General features: G+C 37.4%; 1 protein-coding gene across 1 annotated transcript in view; it reads right to left on the reverse strand.

Annotated features, from left to right (window-relative positions):
• Positions 1 to 13,832: 13,832 nt before the first annotated feature.
• The window catches only part of SLC17A1 (solute carrier family 17 member 1), a 77,263-nt gene continuing 70,802 nt past the window's right edge, over positions 13,833 to 20,293 (reverse strand). Inside the window, exons 13-14 of the transcript XR_004812320.2 lie at positions 14,305 to 14,399; positions 13,833 to 14,122 (exon numbers count right to left, since the gene is read on the reverse strand). The gene's annotated coding sequence lies outside the window, so the exon portion shown is untranslated. The remainder of the gene's footprint in view (positions 14,123 to 14,304; positions 14,400 to 20,293) is intronic.

Here is a 20,293-nt window from a genome sequence, read left to right on the forward strand (position 1 = left end):
AAATTAATCCAGAAGTGCCAACGACTGAGTCTTTAGCTCTTAGAGAAAATTAAGAAAATGAAGGTGACATCAGAAAACAGAAATTTCTGCTGTTGAAAGAGAGAGGGAATGCCTGTGTTTCTGAGATTCCATTCTCTGAGAACTCAGACCCTTATTTCTCTTTTAAGGGTTACTACAGCAGAAGATTTTTAATGGCTTCCTCCCTTTGTACTTAATCCATTTCAGCCATGTTTTTCTTTTACTTGCAAGCACATTTTTGTCTGCCTAATTCAAGTGGTCCAACAAAAATCCTACCTCCAGCACCATGGTCAATTAAATGCATTTGGTCTTTAATCCTGGCTCCCCCATCACAGTACTCTTTACAGTGAAATGAAATAGCCTTGTTTTTAGTCATGGCATATCACTGAGAGATCACTGGAGAATAAGGGAGAGAGATGCAGAGAAGCACCATGAAATTTAGCTAAAGAATGGAATTTTTCTTCTTCTTATAAGGCAACTAAAAGACAAACTTAGCACCAAACAAGGAGTATGGCTGGCCCTTTGAGACCCTGGAACAACTGTGACTCTATTCCATGGGGTCAATCCAATCCCATGCTCTGCTGCTAGAATCCATAACGGAGCAGTGAGATAGGCTGATCTGTCACTTAAGGTTTCTTCTCTTGCCCCATGAGTCCTCTGAAATCCTGAAATTTATCAAAACTAGACCACATTTAACTTTCTACCTAGTAGAAATAAAACTGATGTCTGAGTATCTTCCCGTCTTAAAAAATATTTCTTGCACAGCCCAACTAAACTCACCAGTATCTTATCAATAATAAGTGACCATCACATAAGAATGGCACCCAAATAACACAATGCTGGAAGTAAGACCTAAACCTCTTGCACTCACTGGAATATAATATTATTAGATCACGGACAGTTTCCTCTTTAAATTCTGGCAGCAACATTTTGAATTCCCCCAATGAATCTTCTCTCCCTTTGTTATCATGGAGAAATTAAATTCTATGTGATATAAATAATTTCATTTCTAATACTTTTATTTTGATTCTCCTTAATCCTAGCCATTCAGATTCTGATTAGATTCTAGGTTGCTATCTGTGTTCTTTCTGGGCAATTTAGGATCTTGTATCATCTTAAGCGGCCTGGGTAAGGCCTAAATCCAATAACAAGTGTCCTTATAAGAGACCAAAGAGAAGACACAGAGGAGGGAAGATCATGTGAAAGATGAAAGCAGAGGTGGAAATTATATGACTACAAACCAAAAAACACTGAAGATTCTTGGAAGCTACCAGAAACCAGGAGGGAAGCATGGGACAAATTCTCTCTCAGAGCATCCAGAAAGAACCAGTTGCACTAACACTTGATTTTGACTTCTTCCCATCTGAACTATATAAGAAGGAATTTCTGTGGTTTTAAACCACCAAGTTTGTGATAATTTGTTATGACAGCCATAACAAACTAATACAATCTCTTTTAAGAGGATGAAAAGACAAGCTATAGACTCAAAGAAAATAGCTACAAAGCACATATCTTACAAAGGACTAATATCTATGATATATAAAGAACTCCCAAAACTCAGCAGTAAAACACTGCTCAATAATCCATTTAGAAAGTGGATGAAAAGCATAAATGGCATTTCACTGAAAAGGATATACAGATGGTAAATAAACACATGAAAAGGCGTTCAATATCATATGTCATTAAGTAATTTCGAATTAAAACCTTGACAATGAGGTATCACTACACACCTACTGGAATGACCAAAATCCAAAACACTGACACCACCAAATGCTGGCTAGGAGCTACAGTAACAGAAACTATTGTTCATTGCTGGTTGTAGTGAAAAATGACACACTTTGAAAGACACAGTTGCTTACAAAAGTAAACATTAGCCTACTATTTGATCCAGCAATTGTGAGATACATATATATAAACCTCCGAAATATTTATAGTAGTTTTATTCACATTTCAGTTCAGTAGATGACTGGATGAGTAAACTATGGTACATCCATATAAGGAAGTATTATTCAGTGATAAAAAGAAATGAGATATCAAGCCATGAAAAGGCAGTAGGAATCTTAAAAACATACTGCTAAATGAAAGAATCAAGTCTGAAAAGACAACATACTGCATGAGTCAAATAGCATCCTGAAAAAGACAAAACTATAAAAACAGTTAAAAAAATCAGTGGTTGTCAGACTTTGGTGGTAGGAGGAAGAGAGATGAGGAGATGGAGCACAGATGATTTTTAGGACAAAGCAAATTTTTAGGAAACCATTCTCTATAATACTATACGGTGAGTATCTGACATTATATATTTGCCAAAACCCATAGAACTAACTGCACAACACAGAGTGAACCCTAATGTAAATTATGGACTTTAGTTAATAACAATATACCAATAGTGGTTCATTAATTGTAACAAATGTACCATACTAATGTAGAGACAGAGGAGGCATATGAAGTATATGCACTTTCTGCTCAATTTTTCTGTCAACCTGAAACTACTTTTAAAAATAAACTCCAGGGGTGCCTGGGTGGCTCAGCGGTTGAGCGTCTGTCTTTGGCTCAGGGTGCAATCCCGGGGTTCCAGGATCAAGGCCCACATCAGGCTCTCTGTGAGGAACCTGCTTCTCCTTCTACCTATGTCTATGTCTCTGCCTCTCTCTCTGTCTCTCAGGGATAAATAAATAAAATCTTAAAAAATAAATAAATAAATAAATGTTGGGACACCTGGGTGGCTCAGTGATTGAGCATCTGCCTTTGGCTCAGAGTGTGGTCCCGGGATCCAGGATTGAGTCCCATGTTGGGCTCCTTGCATGGAGCCTGCTTCTCCCTCTGCCTGTGTCTCTGCCTCTCTCTTTCTCTCTCTCTCTCTCTCTGTCTCTTATGAATAAATAAAATATTTTAAAAAATAAAAATAAAGTCTATTTTTTAAGAAACAATCCCCAAAAGATTACCTATTACATAATTCAACTTACATAACATTCTTGAGATGACATAAAGAAACAGAAACTATATTAGTGGCCCTAGAGTCAAAAGGGAGTGTGGGTGGCAGAGAAGTGTCTGTGCTATAAAAAAGGAAATAAGAGGGATCCTTGCAGTGATGGAACTATTCTATACTGATTATAACAATGTCAACATCCTGGTAGTGATATTGTACTTAGTTTTGCAAGATGTACCTTTTGGGGAAACAAAGTTAAACACTACATGGTATCTATAATATTTTCTTACAACTGTACGTGAATCTACAGTTATCTAAAAAAATTGAGTTAAAAAGCATTGTAGGATGCAGTTAAAGTCATGCTGAGAGTGGAATGCAGCAGTAAATACTCATCTCAAAAAAGGAGAAAGTTCTCAAATCATTACTATAAACTTCCACATTAAGATATAGAAGAACAAAATAAGTTCAATGCAAGAAGAAAGAAAGATAAGAAAATAAATTGAGGCAACTGGGTGGCACAATCAGTTAAGTATCTAACCCCTGGTTTTGAGTCAGGTTGTGATCTCAGAGTCATGAGATTCAGCCCTGTGTCAGCCTCCACAGTCGGCACCCAGTCTGCTTGAGTTTGTCTCTCCCTCTCCCTCTGCCCCTCCTGCTTGTGCACTCTCTCTCTCTCTCTCTCTCTCTCAAATCAGTAAAAAGATATGAGAACTCAATGAAATTAAAAACAGAAAAACAATAGAAAAACCATGGAAATAAGATATTTCTTATTTTTAAAAAATCAATACAATTGAGAATCTCTATGAAGACTAATAATAAAAGAGAAAAACTACCAATCTCAGAAATAAAATGGGATATAACAGACCATTAAAATGATAATAAGGAAATACTGCAAGCAACCAACTAAAAGAATTCATTTGAGATAAATTAGAAAAATGCAATATTCTTATAACTTTTAAAGAAATGAAAATAGTAACTAAAAACATTCACCAAATAAAAGCTGTAGACCCAGATGGTTTCACTAAAGAATTCTATCAAATGTTTAAAGAAGAAATAGTACTGATTTTACACAATCTCTTCCAGAAAGTGAAAGAAAAAATACTTACCAACTCAATTTATGATTCCAAAATCAGCCCAATACTAAATTCAGATAAAAACAGTACAAAATAAAACTCCAGACCAATAACCCTTATGAACATAGAAAAGAAACAATAGCAAATCAAGTCCAACAATGTATAAAGATCAAGGAATGCAAGACAGGTTCTATATTCAAAATCCATCAATGTGGTCTACCATATTAACAGTATAAAGAAGAAAACTATGATCATAGTAATGAATGCTGAGAAAATGACAAAATTAACTATCTTTTCCTAATTAAAAACTATTAACAGTAGGAATAGAAGAGAACTTCTTGCATCTGATAAAGGATATCTATAAATATCCTACAGATAACATCATACTAATGAAAAGAGTCAATGCTTCCCCATAAGATCAGGAACAAGGCCAAGATATTCATTATCCCCATTACATTCAACTTCTGAAGTCTTTCATATTACAATAAAACAAAAAGAAATGAAAGACATATGGATTTGAACTCCTTCTATTTGAAGATGATGGGATTATCCATGAGAAAAATCACAGGGACTCTACAAAAAAACAAAACAAAACTCCTAAAACTAAGAAATGAAATGTAAAGGAACTAGAATATCAAACAATTTTAAAAAGAAAGAATAAGGTGGGAGAAACCACTCTCCCCAGTTTCAAGACTTACTCTATAACACAGTGTTCAAGACTGTGTAGTAATAGGAAAGGGATAGATAAATAGATCAATGGACCAAAACGGAGAACTCACAAATAGTCCTACACAGGTAGGACCAACTAATTTTTGACACTGGTGAAAAAGAAATTTGAGGGAGGAAGAATAATCTTTTCAACAAATGATGCTAGACCAATAGGCAAAAATAGGAAACTCAACCTAAGCCTCACACCTTTTACAAAAATGTTCTCAAAACTGATGGTAGCTTCATTTATTTATTAAGGATTTTATTTATTTATTCATGAGAGACACAGAGAGAGAGAGAGAGAGAGAGGCAGAGGGAGAAGCAGGCTCCATCTAGGGAGCCCGATGTGGGACTCGATCCCAGGTCTCCAGGATCACACCCTGGGCTGAAGGCAGGCACTAATCCACTGAGCCACCCGGGCTGTCCTGATGGAAAATGTAAAATGTAAAACCACAAACATTTTAGAAAGAAAGAGAAAAATCTTTGGGATCCAGAGCTATGCAAAAAGTTCTTACAAAAAAAAAAAAAAGTTCTTACACACTAAACAAAACTATCCACGAGAGAAAAAAATTGGTAAATCTAACCAAAAGTAAAAACCACCTGTTTTGCAAAAGTCTCATAAAAAAATTAAAAAGACAAGCTATAGACATAAAGAAAATATTTGCAAACTATAAATATAACAAAAAATTGTATTTAGAAAATATACTTTTCAAAGCTCAATAGTAAACAAACACACCAAACTATCCCATTAAAAAAGGGGCAAAAGTCACAAAGAGACATTCATGGAAAGTAATAAACATTAACATTAATAACCATTAGGGAAATGCAAATTAAGACTATGACGAGATATCAATATATACCTATTAGGCCACTAAAATAAAAAATAGTGACAACATTGAAAGCAGGCATAAATGTGGGGAAATTCCATGTCTCATACATTGCTGATGAGGAAGTAAAATGGTATAGTCACTTTAGAGTATTTGTTGGCAGTTTCTTAAAAAGCAAAAAAATAAGTTTACCATATAATCCCATACTCCTTCTACTGAGCAATCATCCCAGTGAAATGACATCTAAGGTTTACACTACCAAGACCTCTATGTTCACAGCAGGGTTTTGTTTGTTTATTTTTGTTTTGTTTATTCTATAAGAGTCAAACTTGGAAAAAACTAAAATGCCCTTCAGAAGATGAATGTTAAACTAGCTGTTAATTATCCCTACCATGGAATACTACTGAGTAATAAAAAGGAAAAGCTATGGATACATGCAACCACCTGGATTCACCTCTGCAGAATTATGCAGAATGAAAATAAAACCAATCTTAAAAGTTTACATATGGCATGATTCATTTATATGACATTTCAAAATAAAATTATAGAGTGTATATTAGTGTTCATTTCCAGCTGGTGTCCTTGGTGGTCAGCACACAGGAGGAAACCACCCACTTGAAAGAATTTCGAGGTCTGAAGAAAGCCTTCGCTTCCAGTGAGATTGCCCAATAATGACCCCAGGACAGCAGAAGCAGCACTGCCTCTGGCAACTGCCCGTGTCCCCAGAGGGACCCACGGCCACGGCTGAACTTTAGGGCAAAGTTGCTCTAGGATCTCACCCAACAAATAAAACTCCTCTTGTAACGTCACTATTTGTGGTCTTCGTATTTCTTTCTAATTGCCTTCGCTGGAGACTCACGAAAACCTCTTGGAGAATCAAAGACGGGAACACAGGATGCCTTCCAAGACTGATGACTTTCAAGGATTTATGGAAGAGGTTCTCATTAATAGCCTGGGGTATTCAAATAATTTTCTTTTCTTTTCTTTCCTTTCTTTCCTTTCTTTCTTTTCTTTTCTTTCTTCTTTCTTTCTTTCTTTCTTTCTTTCTTTCTTTCTTTCTTTCTTTTTCTTTCTTTCTTTCCTTTCTTCTTTCTTTCTTCTTCTCTCTCTCTTTCTTTCTTTTTTTGATTTTACTTATTTGACAGAGAGAGAGAGAGAGCGAGAGAGAGCACACAAGTAGGGGAAGCAGCAGGCAGAGGGAGAAGCAAACTCCCCCCTGAGCTCCATCCCAGGACCCTGAGATCATAACCTGAGCTAAAGGCAAACGCTTAACCGACTTAGTCACCCAGGTGCCCCTAATAAAATGTTTTCTTGATAACCTTCCCATAAATTACTCTGTGAGAAGGGGTTTTACCTGAAACTTTGTCATTAGATTTTAATTGTTCTAACCTTTCTCATTAAAAAAAAAAAAAAAAATAATAATAATAATAATTTTTAAAAAAGCTCTAGGTGCCCACTAAATGGATTTCGGGTGGAGCAGAACACTGTGACTTGAAAAACGTTGGGACAATGGGTGCCAAAACAGAAGTGCCCATTCCTCTAGTGCCTCAGCCTTGCAGTCAGTAGAATTGCTCTCCTGGGACACATTATCCGCCTCCCTGCCCCCCGCCCCCCAAAAGGTGGGAAAAGAGGCTGAGCTGAGCCAATGAAAGAAGTTTCAGAGATTTTTAGCTCTGCCCCTTGAGTACACGTTTTCTTTCTTTTATGAGGATGTGAATAAGACTTTGGAGCTGCTGAAGAAGGGTCTCTTGACCCTTTAAAAATATTGAAAAGTGAAATGAAAGGGAACAAGAAAAATGATTTTTGGACGTTCGGGGTGGGGAAGAGAGGGAGCAGCATTTAAACCCAATCTCAGCCACTGTGCTTGTTCCAAAGGCCCTTAACTTTTGAGCTTAAGTGCCCAGTCTACTGAGCACTAAATTTCGCCCCCACTTTTGGCCCATCTTTTAAAAATACTATTTCGGTTTGACTTCTGTCACTTGCAAGAGACTGTCTGACAAATCAAAGCCACAACTAACTCTGCCCACGGAAAGTTCCACCTACCATGTGCTAGCATAACAGAAAATTAATGCATTCTGCCCTTAATTTTTGCCCCTCCTTTTTTGTAGCAACAATACTGATGTCTTTGCTCTTAATCCTTGTGTTTCATTCAAAGAGAGATGAAAATCACAGTTGAAGACACAGGAATCCGAGGCATTGAATCCATTCAAAAGCATTAAGTAAATAGGTGAAACAGAAGTACTCATGCAGATTCTGAAGCTATGCCCGATATTCCTAAAAAGAGTATTGAGTACGAAGGAAAAAAGAAAGTACTCTTGCTTTTGTCTCCAAATTAGAATGCTGAGGTGGTTGAACGAAGAGGAAGGAAAATACAGAAAATTTAAGAGAAACACTTATTTTTTAGTACGTGGCGTTATGTCTAAAAAACCCCATGAATGTACCTTAATTAAAAAATACCTTATTTCTAAAAAAAAAAAATCTAAGCATCACCTGAGCTTCCAGCGAATTGTAATCCCTGGTCACAGATCACCAAAATGAAAGTAATGATAAAGAGGGATCCCTGGGTGGCGCAGCGGTTTGGCGCCTGCCTTTGGCCCAGGGCGCGATCCTGGAGACCCAGGATCAAATCCCACGTCAGGCTCCTGGTGCATGGAGTCTGCTTCTCCCTCTGCCTGTGTCTCTGCCTCTCTCTCTCTCTCTCTCTCTCTCTCTCTGTGACTATCATCAATAAATAAAAAAAAATTAAAAAAAAAAAAAGAAAGTAATGATAAAGAAAATGTTTGAAATATTGCAAAAATTACCAAAATGTGACACAGAGACACAAAAAGACAAAAATGGTGCAATAGGCTTGCTCCACAAAGAACCGGTTGCCACAATTCTTCAATTTATAAAAGACATAGTATTTGTGAAGTGCAACAAAGTGAAGCACATTAAAATAATGTGTATGTGCATGTGAAACCTAACTGAAAAAAAAAAAACCTTTAAACACTCCTAAAAGACTCAAAAGTAGACTTGAATAAGTAAGATGGAGAGAATGACATAACATCCTAAAGAAGCCAAATTCAGTTTATTCTTATTTAACTAGATGAAAAGAAAGTTTACAGAGGAAACACAAGGCAGATGGCCCTTAAATGGGAAAAAAAAGTTCATTTATAATCAAAATAAAGGGCAAATTAAAACTATACAGGAATATCCATTTTTGTCTATTAGGTGAAAAATCCTACGACTCACCCAGTTGACAATGCTGAGGAGAAATGGGCACACTAACACATTGCTGATGAGTGTAAAACAATTTAATATATGTGGTAATATATTGTGGTATCTCTCTCTCTGTCTCTCATGAATAAATAAATAAAATCTTTTTTTTTTTTAAGATTTATTTATTTATTCAGAGAGAGCGAAAGAGAGGCAGAGACACAGGCAGAGAGAGAAGCAGGCTCCATGCAGGGAGCCCGACGTGGGACTCGATCCCGGGTCTCCAGGATCACATCCTGGACTGCAGGTGGCGCTAAACCGCTGAGCCACCGGGGCTGCCCAATAAATAAAATCTTAAAAAAAATAAAAGTCACAGGATATAGAACTCTGTCCCTGTATTCTAGATATGACATCACCACCACAATCTGCCGAGAATGTTTCCCACTTCCGGGTCCCCAAAGCACAAGGATCAGGCCCCTCTGTTCTTATTCTGAAGCAGAATGACCACCTCAATACGATCACACCAAAACCAGAATGGAAGACACCATAAGGGACAAGATGATCAAGAAAGGAAATATTTCACCTGGCTTAATCCCTAATGAATCAAGACATTGGTCCAAGACTCTGACACCCTTACCCTGAATTTTCACCCTTTACACCTCTCAGCTTGTAAGCCATCAGGCAGTTCACAGCTTTTGAGTGTGAACTCCCTGCTCTCCTGGGTGGCACTACACCAATCAATAAATAGCTTGTCTTCCTTCACTGCAAAAGCTTCATGTCAGTTTTTATTGGCTTGCTGCGTACCAGGTGGATGAATTCTCATCTGGTTGGAATACAGTCTTCTTGTGCTGGTAGAGAAAGAGCTCCATGATATATTGTGAAGTGAAGAAAGAAAGAAAGAAAAATTGTGTATCGAGTGCTACTTTTGTTTAAAAAAGAGGGAAATGTGAACCATGTTAATGTTTCACAGGGTAAAATAAAATCTAAAGGAAAATGAGCAAATTCTGAAATGGAAAACAAAATGAAATGAGTAAGACTAATTGTCAATTGTGTAACACAGTCAACAGAGTAGATTATTTCTAATGACTTTTGAATACAGTTCTCTGATGATACATTTTTGATCAGATGCCTTCTATTTCTGTTGGAAACTTTTTTTTAAATCCCAGGTTTTGGATACCGATTGAAAAATATAGTAACCTCTGTGGAGTTCTGTGAGCTAGTATTACTCTAATTAAAATTTGACAAAAGTAGCACAGGAAAACTTGAAATCAATCGCAATTACTAGAGTTCACGCAGAAGTCCTGAACAGAATAATATAAAAATGAACCAAGTGCTACTTTTAAGGAAAAATAAACTGTGGAAGTATACGAGTTAGCCTTGGAGTGCCAATATACTTAAGGACTTAAAATGCCATCCATCCATTCATTAATTGAGGCTTACTGAGCATGCCCATGTGCTAGATACTGCTCCTGGCCCTGAGAAATTTGTGGCAGACTAGACAATCTTTTAGGGAGCTTTATGGATAGGAAAGTGAATAAATGAACCTGATAATTTCAGGAAATCATAAGAGCTTAAAGAAAGCTGTTGCTATAGCAGATTATATATATATAAATGTTTGAGAACTACCAAGTTGAGTTGAGAGCCTGTTCCGACTAGAGGCAGGGAGGGTGAGAAGAGTTCTCCAAGGACAAGACTATTTGAGCCAGGCCTGAATGAGGGAGCCACTAAATGCCCCGTAAAGAAAAGGGTGAGATCCAGTGAGGGAGACAGAAGAGCATCATCAAAGGCATTGAGGTGTCCTAATCCCTATAAGTTGTCACCACAACACTGGTTGTGCCAGAGCTGGCTCCAGTGAGTGCAAACCTGCTTATAAGGCCCAATCATTACATTTCAGGAAATTTGCAGGTTGGTTTATCCAATGACACCATTATTAAAAAGTTAAATTACATAAAATTGCAATTAAAGAAATTTATAATGGGTGAAAATACTCACCACTTCCCAGTTATTTGCCAACATTTACTATTATCTCTGCTTCTAAAGCTATTTTCACCAATTCTATCTGAATGATAGAGTGCCATTTAATGGCATGCTGTTGCATATCTCTTTCCAACTCTGATTCCAGTAGCTAGTAGCTAGAAATCAGCCTTGTAGCATTTTTTACACCATGGGAATCAATGAATGCTATAAATCAGGACTTTACTTACTGTTTTGTTGACTATCCAACTACAAGATTTTGTTGATTATCTAGAACATCTTGGAGACAGCATGGATTAAACCTAAGAGTGGGATGTATCATAGCTATTATACTATATATAGCTCAAAATATTTTAAAAATATTCTTCCGGGGGGGCCTGGGTGGCTCAGTGTTTGGCATCTGCCTTTGGCTTAGGGCGAGGGCCTGGAGTACTGGGATCAAGTCCCACATTGGGCTCCCCTCGAGGCGCCTGCTTCTCCCTCTGCCTATGTCTCTGCCTCTCTCTGTGTGTCTCTCATGAACAAATAAATTAAATATTAAGAAAAAAAATTCTTCCAGTATTCAAAAACTATCTGACTCAGGAAGCTCATGTCATTGACATCTGAGTAATATTCTGACATACATTTTTCTGATTTGGTGAAATTTTTAAAAAAGAAATAAAAGAAAATATCCAACATTTATGTCAGCACTAAGCTCATTGATCAGTGGTGTGAGTGACTTCTGTGATGAAGTGGATAGTAGTCAAGCAATTATTTGTATTTTGATTTTGTGACACTCTTGTTAGCAATAAAATTATAAAAATGGATAGTAGACTTTGCAAGAAATAGCAACTCATTTGAAGTTATATATCTAACCTGAAAATCAAGGAAGCATTTTAGCTTAAAATTTATTTTTAAAACTATGTAAAGAAGTATTTAATAGACATTTTTTCATCAACCTTCAAGCAGTATCATGAATTTTATTAACACACATATATATATGTGTGGGGCACTTATTTTTCTCGTAAAGCCAGTCATTAAATATTTACCAGCACATCCCTGTCTAAAATATGAAAGGAAACCTCATTTAAAAATGGAGTCTGGAAGCCAGAAGGAGGAACTCTCATGTCTAGCTTTTCTGCTCTGTTGCATTCCCAAAACGAAGAAGCATATTTTACTACACCAGCAGGAGAAAGGAAGACTTTCTCTTCGCCCAGCAACAAGCTCAGCCAATAAGAAAAGACCACAACTCAGCGAATGAAAAACTATCACCACCCTGAACTCTCACTTTCCTCCAATGGGCTTTCCTTTAAAGCAGCCCCTTTCAGCCTCCTCCTTTTCTCTACCCAGTAATGTTCCTCTCCTTTGATCTCTGGACTTGCCTATGGTTTGCCACAGTTTGTGTGTCCCAAACTACAATTCCTCTCTATTCCCAAATTAACCCATTTTTTCTGGTAAAACAGGTGGCTGTTTTACTATTAAAATTGACAAAACCATACATTTGAGAGTGGCCCCTAAATGAAATGCACAGTGACAGAACAAGGAGAGGCAAAAGAATACTTTTAACACTCACTTGTTCTTTGGCTTCAAATCGTAATTTGTTTCCTGAGAGGAGGGAAGAACTCCTTCTCCCTGCACTAAAGAAAATAGATTGGAAATAAAGTCTGCTCATTATTCCCATTATAGACTTTTCTAAATTGAAGGCTTTTCCCAGGCTCCAAATCCTTGTATCTCAGACCTATGGAATAACAATAATTTAAGTAGTGAAAACAGATGATATGGCCCCTTTCCAAAAAGGACTGACTCAGTGCTCACAATACTCTGGTCTTACAGTAGAAAAATCTTAAAGACCGAAATGCATGGGCACCATTGATGTAGGAATGATTTTGGGGCAGATGGGGCTAGGCAGGGAAAGATAAGGGAAAGGCCCAGAGTCAGGCTCCTACCCATCCCAAGAAAACAGAGATTAAGACCTTAAAAACAGAAAAAAATAAACCTAGCTCCCTAGCTCCAAAATGTTAGGGAGTATCCCCTTTTAATGGCTACTAAGTCATCACAAAAATCCCAGATGTAGAGAAATGTTATAGAGGAGATATTAACCTGAGAGAATGGAAAACCTTGTTTATGCTCATGATATTTGCAGAAACATCTTGTTTATTATGATAGTTAAAAGTCCTCCATGTTTGTTCTAAATATCCACCCTGATATTGATAAGAAATTTGCCAAGTTCCCTGGTCAGTTTCCAATAAAAGACAGACCATAAAAGCCCTCAGTGGCAACCCTGCTGGGGATCCCTCTCACTTCTGAGAGCTTTCTCTATATTTCTGCTTAATAAGCTTCTAGCATTTTACTCACTCTCGGTTGTCCACGAGATTCATTCTTTGACTCTGTGAGACAAGGACCAAGCTCTCCTGCATCACCATGGGAGCATTTATAGGTTTTTCTCCTTAGAGCTCCTCCTTTGTTTGAGAAACTGTCTCTCCCATATCCATTCCAGTTAACAAATCCTTAGAGTCTTTCTAGAAACAGTGCCATTGCACAAGGTTGCTTCAGAAGAGCTGAAAGACATGCCTGGAAATAAATTCACATGTTTGACTAAAAGACAGAGGGGAGTACTCATGAGCATATTTTGCAATCCTAAAAATAAGTAGAATTAATTGTAATCAACCTGGTGAATTCGAGTGTTTATCACATCTGTAAATAATAAATTCAACAAGAAGATGCATCAGATCTTATCAAAGGAACTGTGTGATTCAGAGGCATTATAAACAAAGAAGACATAGTTAATCACAGCTTGTATTTTGCAAACTTAGATCTTTTGACAACACTTTAGTTTCTGATGATGTTTAAGTAGTTTATCTGCAGCTAGAGGCCTTGAGGACTGCCTCACATGATTCCGGTTCTGCCCCAGAACACAAAGATGATTCAATACTGGTACATCCATAAAAGTGATTGACCAAATTAGTAAGTCAATATTGCTACAGCACTATATTCATAACAATGGTTACTAAAAACACATCTGAAAATGCTCACTATAGGTACTTTAAACACTCTTAATAAACTGAGGATAATGGGATAAATATTAAAAATTATTACTGAATGGATTAAAAAAGTCTAACATCATATGTTCAATAGTGAAATAATAGTTTTATTGTCATTAATGTCAAGAACCTGTGAAAAACAGTTCTTGTCACCACCTTATGTCTTTGTTGTGGAATATTAGACAAAAATGATTAAGTATGGCATTTAACCATGGCCAACGCTAAGACAATCATACTCTCCCATGATTTAACTGTATACCTAGTGTGGTAGTCAGCTTCTGAGATGGCAACGCTCCTTTGGCAATCAGGTTATAATAGATAATGCAGCTTCTTTTAGTCAGAAAGCATCAGAACATAGCAAATGTCTGATTCTCAGCAGCACTGCCAATATAAAGAGATACTTTCATTTATCACTACTTTTATTTTATATACTCACAGTACTCTAAAAACAATCCTTGATTTGAATGACAAAGGCATCCCAAAGTAGTCCACTGAGAATTATCACCAACAGAGGAACTCCTGATGCCCATGGTTGCAGAGGATGAGAGTAGGAAGTGACCTACCTTGGCACCTCTGGCAGGTAGGGAGAACAGCCCACCCAATGGGGTCTTGAACAGCACTGGCCATGTTTTTTGGTTAGGGCATTTGTGGAGCTATCCTAGGGTAAGAGAGCAAAATACAGTTGTTTTTGGCATCATGATAACAACACAGTGTTTGAGAAAGAAAAATAAATATGTAGCCAATAGTGGCTGGGTGGGGAAACCTTATTTTAGGGCTTTTCTTTCAATGATGTAAGGACCTGGGCTTACATGGTGATGGGATTAGCAAGCAATGGAAGGAAGCATGTAAACTTTTAGTCTTAGCTCAATTGCCTCATGGCAGAGTACCCCACAAGGTGGTACAGGGAAGCCTGTTGCTGGGAATTAGACAGTTGCTATGTTCTGATGCTTTCTGACTAAAAGAAACTGTATTATCTATTACAACCTGATCACCAAAGGAGCATCACTGTCTTAGAAGCTGATTACCACACTAGGTGAGGTAGTACATGACCAGTACTGCCTTACCTCCAAGGCTGTATCATTTCTCCAAGTATATTCTAGTCAGGAGTAACCTTTCAAGGAATTTAGTATATATTAACATGGGGAAATATATAATAGGGGACTTATAATGCCTAACCATAATACTTCCTTTCAATTCATCACCAATAGTATTGAGAACCTAGAGCTGGTCCTTATTCCCATTTTATTCATTATTCTTCACCATAAAAATTAATTTTGCTCTGGCCTATGGCTCTTGAGATAGCAGTCAAGAGAATTATAGGACTGTTTTGTTCTGGGTAAATATTAGAACGTAACGTTATCTTGTAATTTTGATATATTGGTCATCAAGTCTGAGAGAGAATCTTATATTTAAATGGTCTCAGATTTATGTAAATAAAATGTACTTTCTTCCTATTGGAAAAAAAAGTAAAAGATAAGTGATTTGAAGAGAAGCCAAAGCAGAGAAAAAGCAAAACCCTACAAGTGGTTAAGAGGTATAATGAAATCACAGGTGACTAGTGTGATTACAGTTTACTACACTTGGTCCTACGGCTACAGTGAATATAAAATCACATAATATATGCCAAATTTCTGATATTTTTCCTTAATGAGATTTTATTTTTTGCTCTTTCAAAAAGAATCAATTTCATTAAAAATTTAAAATTTTTACTTAAAATACAGTTACATGACAATAGTTTCTCTGACATAATCTCATTTGAGAGGGCAGTGACTAGGGAGCAGAATGGTCGGGGCAAGAGTGATATCTAAGACCAGCAGGTACAAAACTTCTCAATTCTTTCAGAACTAACATTTGGGAAACCTCCATACTGTTTTCCAGAGTGGCTGCACCAGTCGCATTTCCACCAACAGTGTCAGAGTTAAAAACAGAACTACCCCACCATCCAGAAATTGCACTACTAGGTATTTACCCAAAGAAAGTAAAATACTAATTTGAAGAGATACATGCCCCCTGAGGCCTATAGCAACATTATTGACAATAGCCAAATTATGTAAAGAGCCCAAATGTCCATTGACTGATGAATGGATAAAGAAGATGTGATAGATATAGATAATGGAATATTACTCAGCCATCAAAAAGAATGAAATCTTTCCGTTTGCAACAACATGTATGGAAGCTAGAGAGTATAATGCTAAGCAAAATAAGTTAGAGAAAGACAAATACCGTGTGATTTCACTCACATGTGGAATTTTAGAAACAAAACAAATGAGCATAGAGAAAAAAAAGAGAGGGCAAATGAAGAAACAGACTCTTAACTCTAGAGAACAAACTAATGGTTACCAGAGGGGAAGTGGGAGGGGGATGGGTGAGATAGGTGATGGGGATAAAGGAGTAAGTGCACCAGCTGTTATATGGAAGTGTTTAATCACTATATTGCATGTAGGTTAACTAACTGGAATTTCAATAAAAACTTGAAAAAAGTTTCTATATTTGGTAGAAGAATATTCATAAATTTTGGAGTTGTTTTACTTTAACATTGTTTCTGAAAGTGTTTGCTCATTGTTTTTCACATGAATGCTACAGTCCCTCAGAATACCCTACTTATCTTCACAAGTCATTTTATATCTTGAGTTGCACACAAATAAATCACTTATTTCATTGCCTTCCAAAACAATGTCATGAAGTCTGCTGTTCAATGAAGGGGGGCTATATTTTTGGATATGACTTTAATATTGACTTGATAAATTAGTCTATTTTTTTCCAGAAAACAAATTGTATATATATGTATAATGTATGAAATTTACATGGAGATTTCAAGTAGTAAACCAAAAAATTATATTTAACCTAAAAATTCATGATCAAATATCTCCTTCCCAGTCCTCTTATTCACTTTTTATATGTTATTTTATTAACTATTTATTGTTAAATTTTAAAAACATAAATTAAAAAACCATAGATTTTAACAGGGCTTTTGCTTTCAAATCAAATGTAACATTTGTAAAAAAAAAAACAACAACCAAAAAACCAAGACCCAAAAAGTGTTAAATTCAAAATTTGCTCAAAGGGCATCTGTGCCTAGTTATTACTTATTTCACTGAAAAAAGCACTTAGTAAAACAAGACTAGTAGTATTCATAACATATGGGCCAAATATATCTCAACCTGAAGTCCAATATGATGTTTGATGACAAAATATCATACTGTTTCCAGGAGAGATGGGCTGCAACACTAAATCTTTATATCACCATCACTATTTGATGACATTTTGTGATTTATTTAGAAACATTAATCAAGGAATTCTCTAGGTAATTTACTTATTGCACAGTATATAAACATCTAAAAACAAAACAAAACAAAAATGACCATTTTAGCAAAGCAGTCAAAGACATTTCTATGAGAAAACAAACACAAAATACTCTTTTTTAACTATGAGGCTATGAGATAAAACAATGGAATCCACATACCCAACAAATTATCACATTTACCCAAAAGTTATGGAGATTTGGGGCACATATAACAAAAATGTGTAGTAATGGGAAAAGTCTACAGCTTCTTAAGAAGATTAACCTAAGATTAGAAGAAATGACATCATTTGATAGCTAAGAATGATCACTTATGAAAGTCACTTGTTCTTTGAAGTAGGTGTTCTCTCTCCCTTTCTGTGTGTATGTGTATGTATTTCTGTGTGTATGTATCTCTGTGTGTGTGTGTGTGTGTGTTAGCTGTGGGGGTTTTTCCCTTCAAAAAAAAGGTAGAAAAATTATGGAAAATATGAAAAGAAAATGGAATCACAGATGAATTACACAAAAACATATTTCATTTTTATTTATGTAGAAAACATAATAGTATAGTCAACTTAATGAGGAACATGCTCAAAATTGGTCAATGCTGATCAATGTATTTCCTGCCTTAAAGATTAGATATCCACTCTGGGACTCTGGGATAACAGGAAATAATGAGCAAACTATGATCCAAATGGTTCAATATTCAATAATACAAAAAAAGACAAGTCTACAGCTATATCAGTCCATCCAGTCAGGAGAGAGAAACCACAAAGTAAACTGAATGAGCAAAGTTTAATATGAAGAATTATTAACTCAACAGCCTGGAGAAAGGAGAAGATGGCTAGTGAGAAAGAAGAGAACTCTAAGTCACAGAGCTTCGAGGAGCAGAGGAAAAGGCCCACTGCCACCCTTCAGGCTGAAAGGAAGTACTAGGGATGGAGATCCAGACCTCACCAGTGATGGGGCATGTGGAGCTCAGTGGACTGCAAAGAAGCTTCTGGAGCGTTGTACCTGCAGGACTGGCTGGAAATCCAGGCTCTGGGGTGTGAGGGAATGCTCCTCACTGGGAAGGGTCTGCTCGTGGCCTGCAGGCAGCTGTGCCCTGAGGGAGCCAGTTCAGAAGACAGGCAGCTACAGAGGTTCCACACCTCTCTGCAGAAGCCCAAGGTGGTCCTGGAGCTTGGGGAGCGGGCGTGGGCAGCCACACCCACTAAGCAAATGCTTCTCCTCCATAATGTCTCTCCAGTGTCCTTGTCTGATGCGGCTTCTGTGCCAGCTGACAAAGGTCTAACATTTAAGAAGGGCCAAGTCCATTCCCCAGAGCAGGCCAATGGTAACTGCAGCTGAAAGCAATAGAATCAATGACTGGTAGGGCTGGCTGGCCTCTCTGAGGAAAAATGTGAAGCTTCAGAGAGTTCCCGACAGCATCCCCAGGGGTCCCTATCTCCAATTCTTGCCACTGTGGTTCAGAAGGACCTGAGGAGGTGAGACAGGCAGTTCTACCCCAAGGCTTCTTTGTTGTTATTGTCCTGTCATCTTCCTGAGGTTGCACAGAGCTGAATATTAATTCAGTAGCTCAACGAAGCCAGAGGGAAATAGGCTTTTTCTATTTTTCTATTCTACTCCTGTGTAGAATACATGATGGTTCACAGATACTTAGCGGCCTTCCTTGGAGGAAGGATTGTACTTCTCTGCCATATGCTGTCCACCTGGATCATGTGACTTGCCTTGATCAATGTAATTTGAGCAGAAATAACAGGTTTAATTTCCAGCTGTACATTTTTCCACGTACTCTCTTTCTTCTGCCACCAGACTGGCAATATTTCAGATGGAGGCTGCCCATCAGCCTGGCCTCAGCATGAAGATAATGTGGAACAGAGATGCTGCCAGTCTGTGCTACACATGTAACATGGAGAATGAAATAAGACATCATGGACGAAGGTTCCACTTGTTAGCACAGCATAACTGCACCTCTCCTAACCAACACGGAATTTAGTGCAGAGCGTAGCCTAGGATGATTGAAAACAAAAACACGCATAACCAGTTTTTGGCATTGGCTTCAGGGATGGGATGGGGAAAAAGAAACTGTTATTAAGGTTTAATAGGACAGTTGTCCCTAATTTGCACTCGTGAAACATTTAGAAATTTTCTCTTATGATAATTTACAGGCAATTTCCCTATCAAGCCTATTATTTCTGGTGAAGTTTTTGGCAAAACAAATGCAAACTATGTGATTTGCTCCTGACTACGTTTGACAGAATTACAAAGAGGACAATCTGAAAAGCCATCAGCCAGTTTGCAAATGGGAATGAAAGAAACTGAGGGAGAAACTAAAAATTCTCAACTGCAACACTGAAAAGGTAAAATAGAGAAATTATTTAGGTAAGAAAGTCCTTTTTAAGCTTGGCCTTCTGCAACTACCAAATCAAGGTGTGACCATTTCAAAAAAATCCCTCAGTGGACCAAGATAATGTCCTGTAAATAACTTTAGTTGGCAAAATGGCCCAAGAAAATGAAACTAAGGTGATGGCTTTCCTATTGAAGTGTAATAGTGTAATATCCAAAATCGGGAGGTAGGAGGAGAAGAGAGGGTTAAAAGAAGGGGGGAGGGAAGGAGAGATTACATTGAGAATCACATGTCAAGAGGAGTTATGGGTATGGCTGTTGGCATGTGTAACTGATAAGTTTTGGAATACAGGTGAGGTTTGGGGGGATGAAGTCTGGGGCCAACAAGCAAGGAAGAATTCTTGAGACATCATAAAACCAATGGTGGTTTTATGAAAGCACAGGGACAGGACCTGCAGGCAGGAAGAGCTGCTGCCCCAAGTTTGTGAGGGGTGGCTGATTATATACCTTGGAGTTGGGGGAGGAAGAGAGGTTTTCTTTATTTTATTTTATTTTTATTTAAATTCGATTTGTCAACATATAGTATAACACCCAGTGCTCATCCCATCAAGTGCCCTCCTCAGTGCCCGTCACTCAGTTACCCCAACACCCCCCACCCTCACCCCCACCTCCCCTTCCACAGCCCTTTGTTTGTTTCCCAGAGTTAGGAGTCTCTCATGGTTTGTCTCCCTCTCTAATTTTTCCCACTCAGTTCCCCTCCGAAAAGAGAGGTTTTCAAGAGGCTCTTTTGTATGCTTAAGAGGACCTACAAGATACTGGGGTCCTTGTCATTGTCAAATTAAGGTTGTTTTTCCCTCTAGTAAAGCATTAACATTAAGATAGTTGGGAGTTTCCTTTTGGAAGTTAGGTTATTGATAAGAATG

The sequence above is a fragment of the Canis lupus genome, chromosome 35 (assembly GCF_003254725.2).
Source record: "Canis lupus dingo isolate Sandy chromosome 35, ASM325472v2, whole genome shotgun sequence".
Classification (NCBI taxonomy): Eukaryota; Metazoa; Chordata; class Mammalia; order Carnivora; family Canidae; genus Canis; species Canis lupus.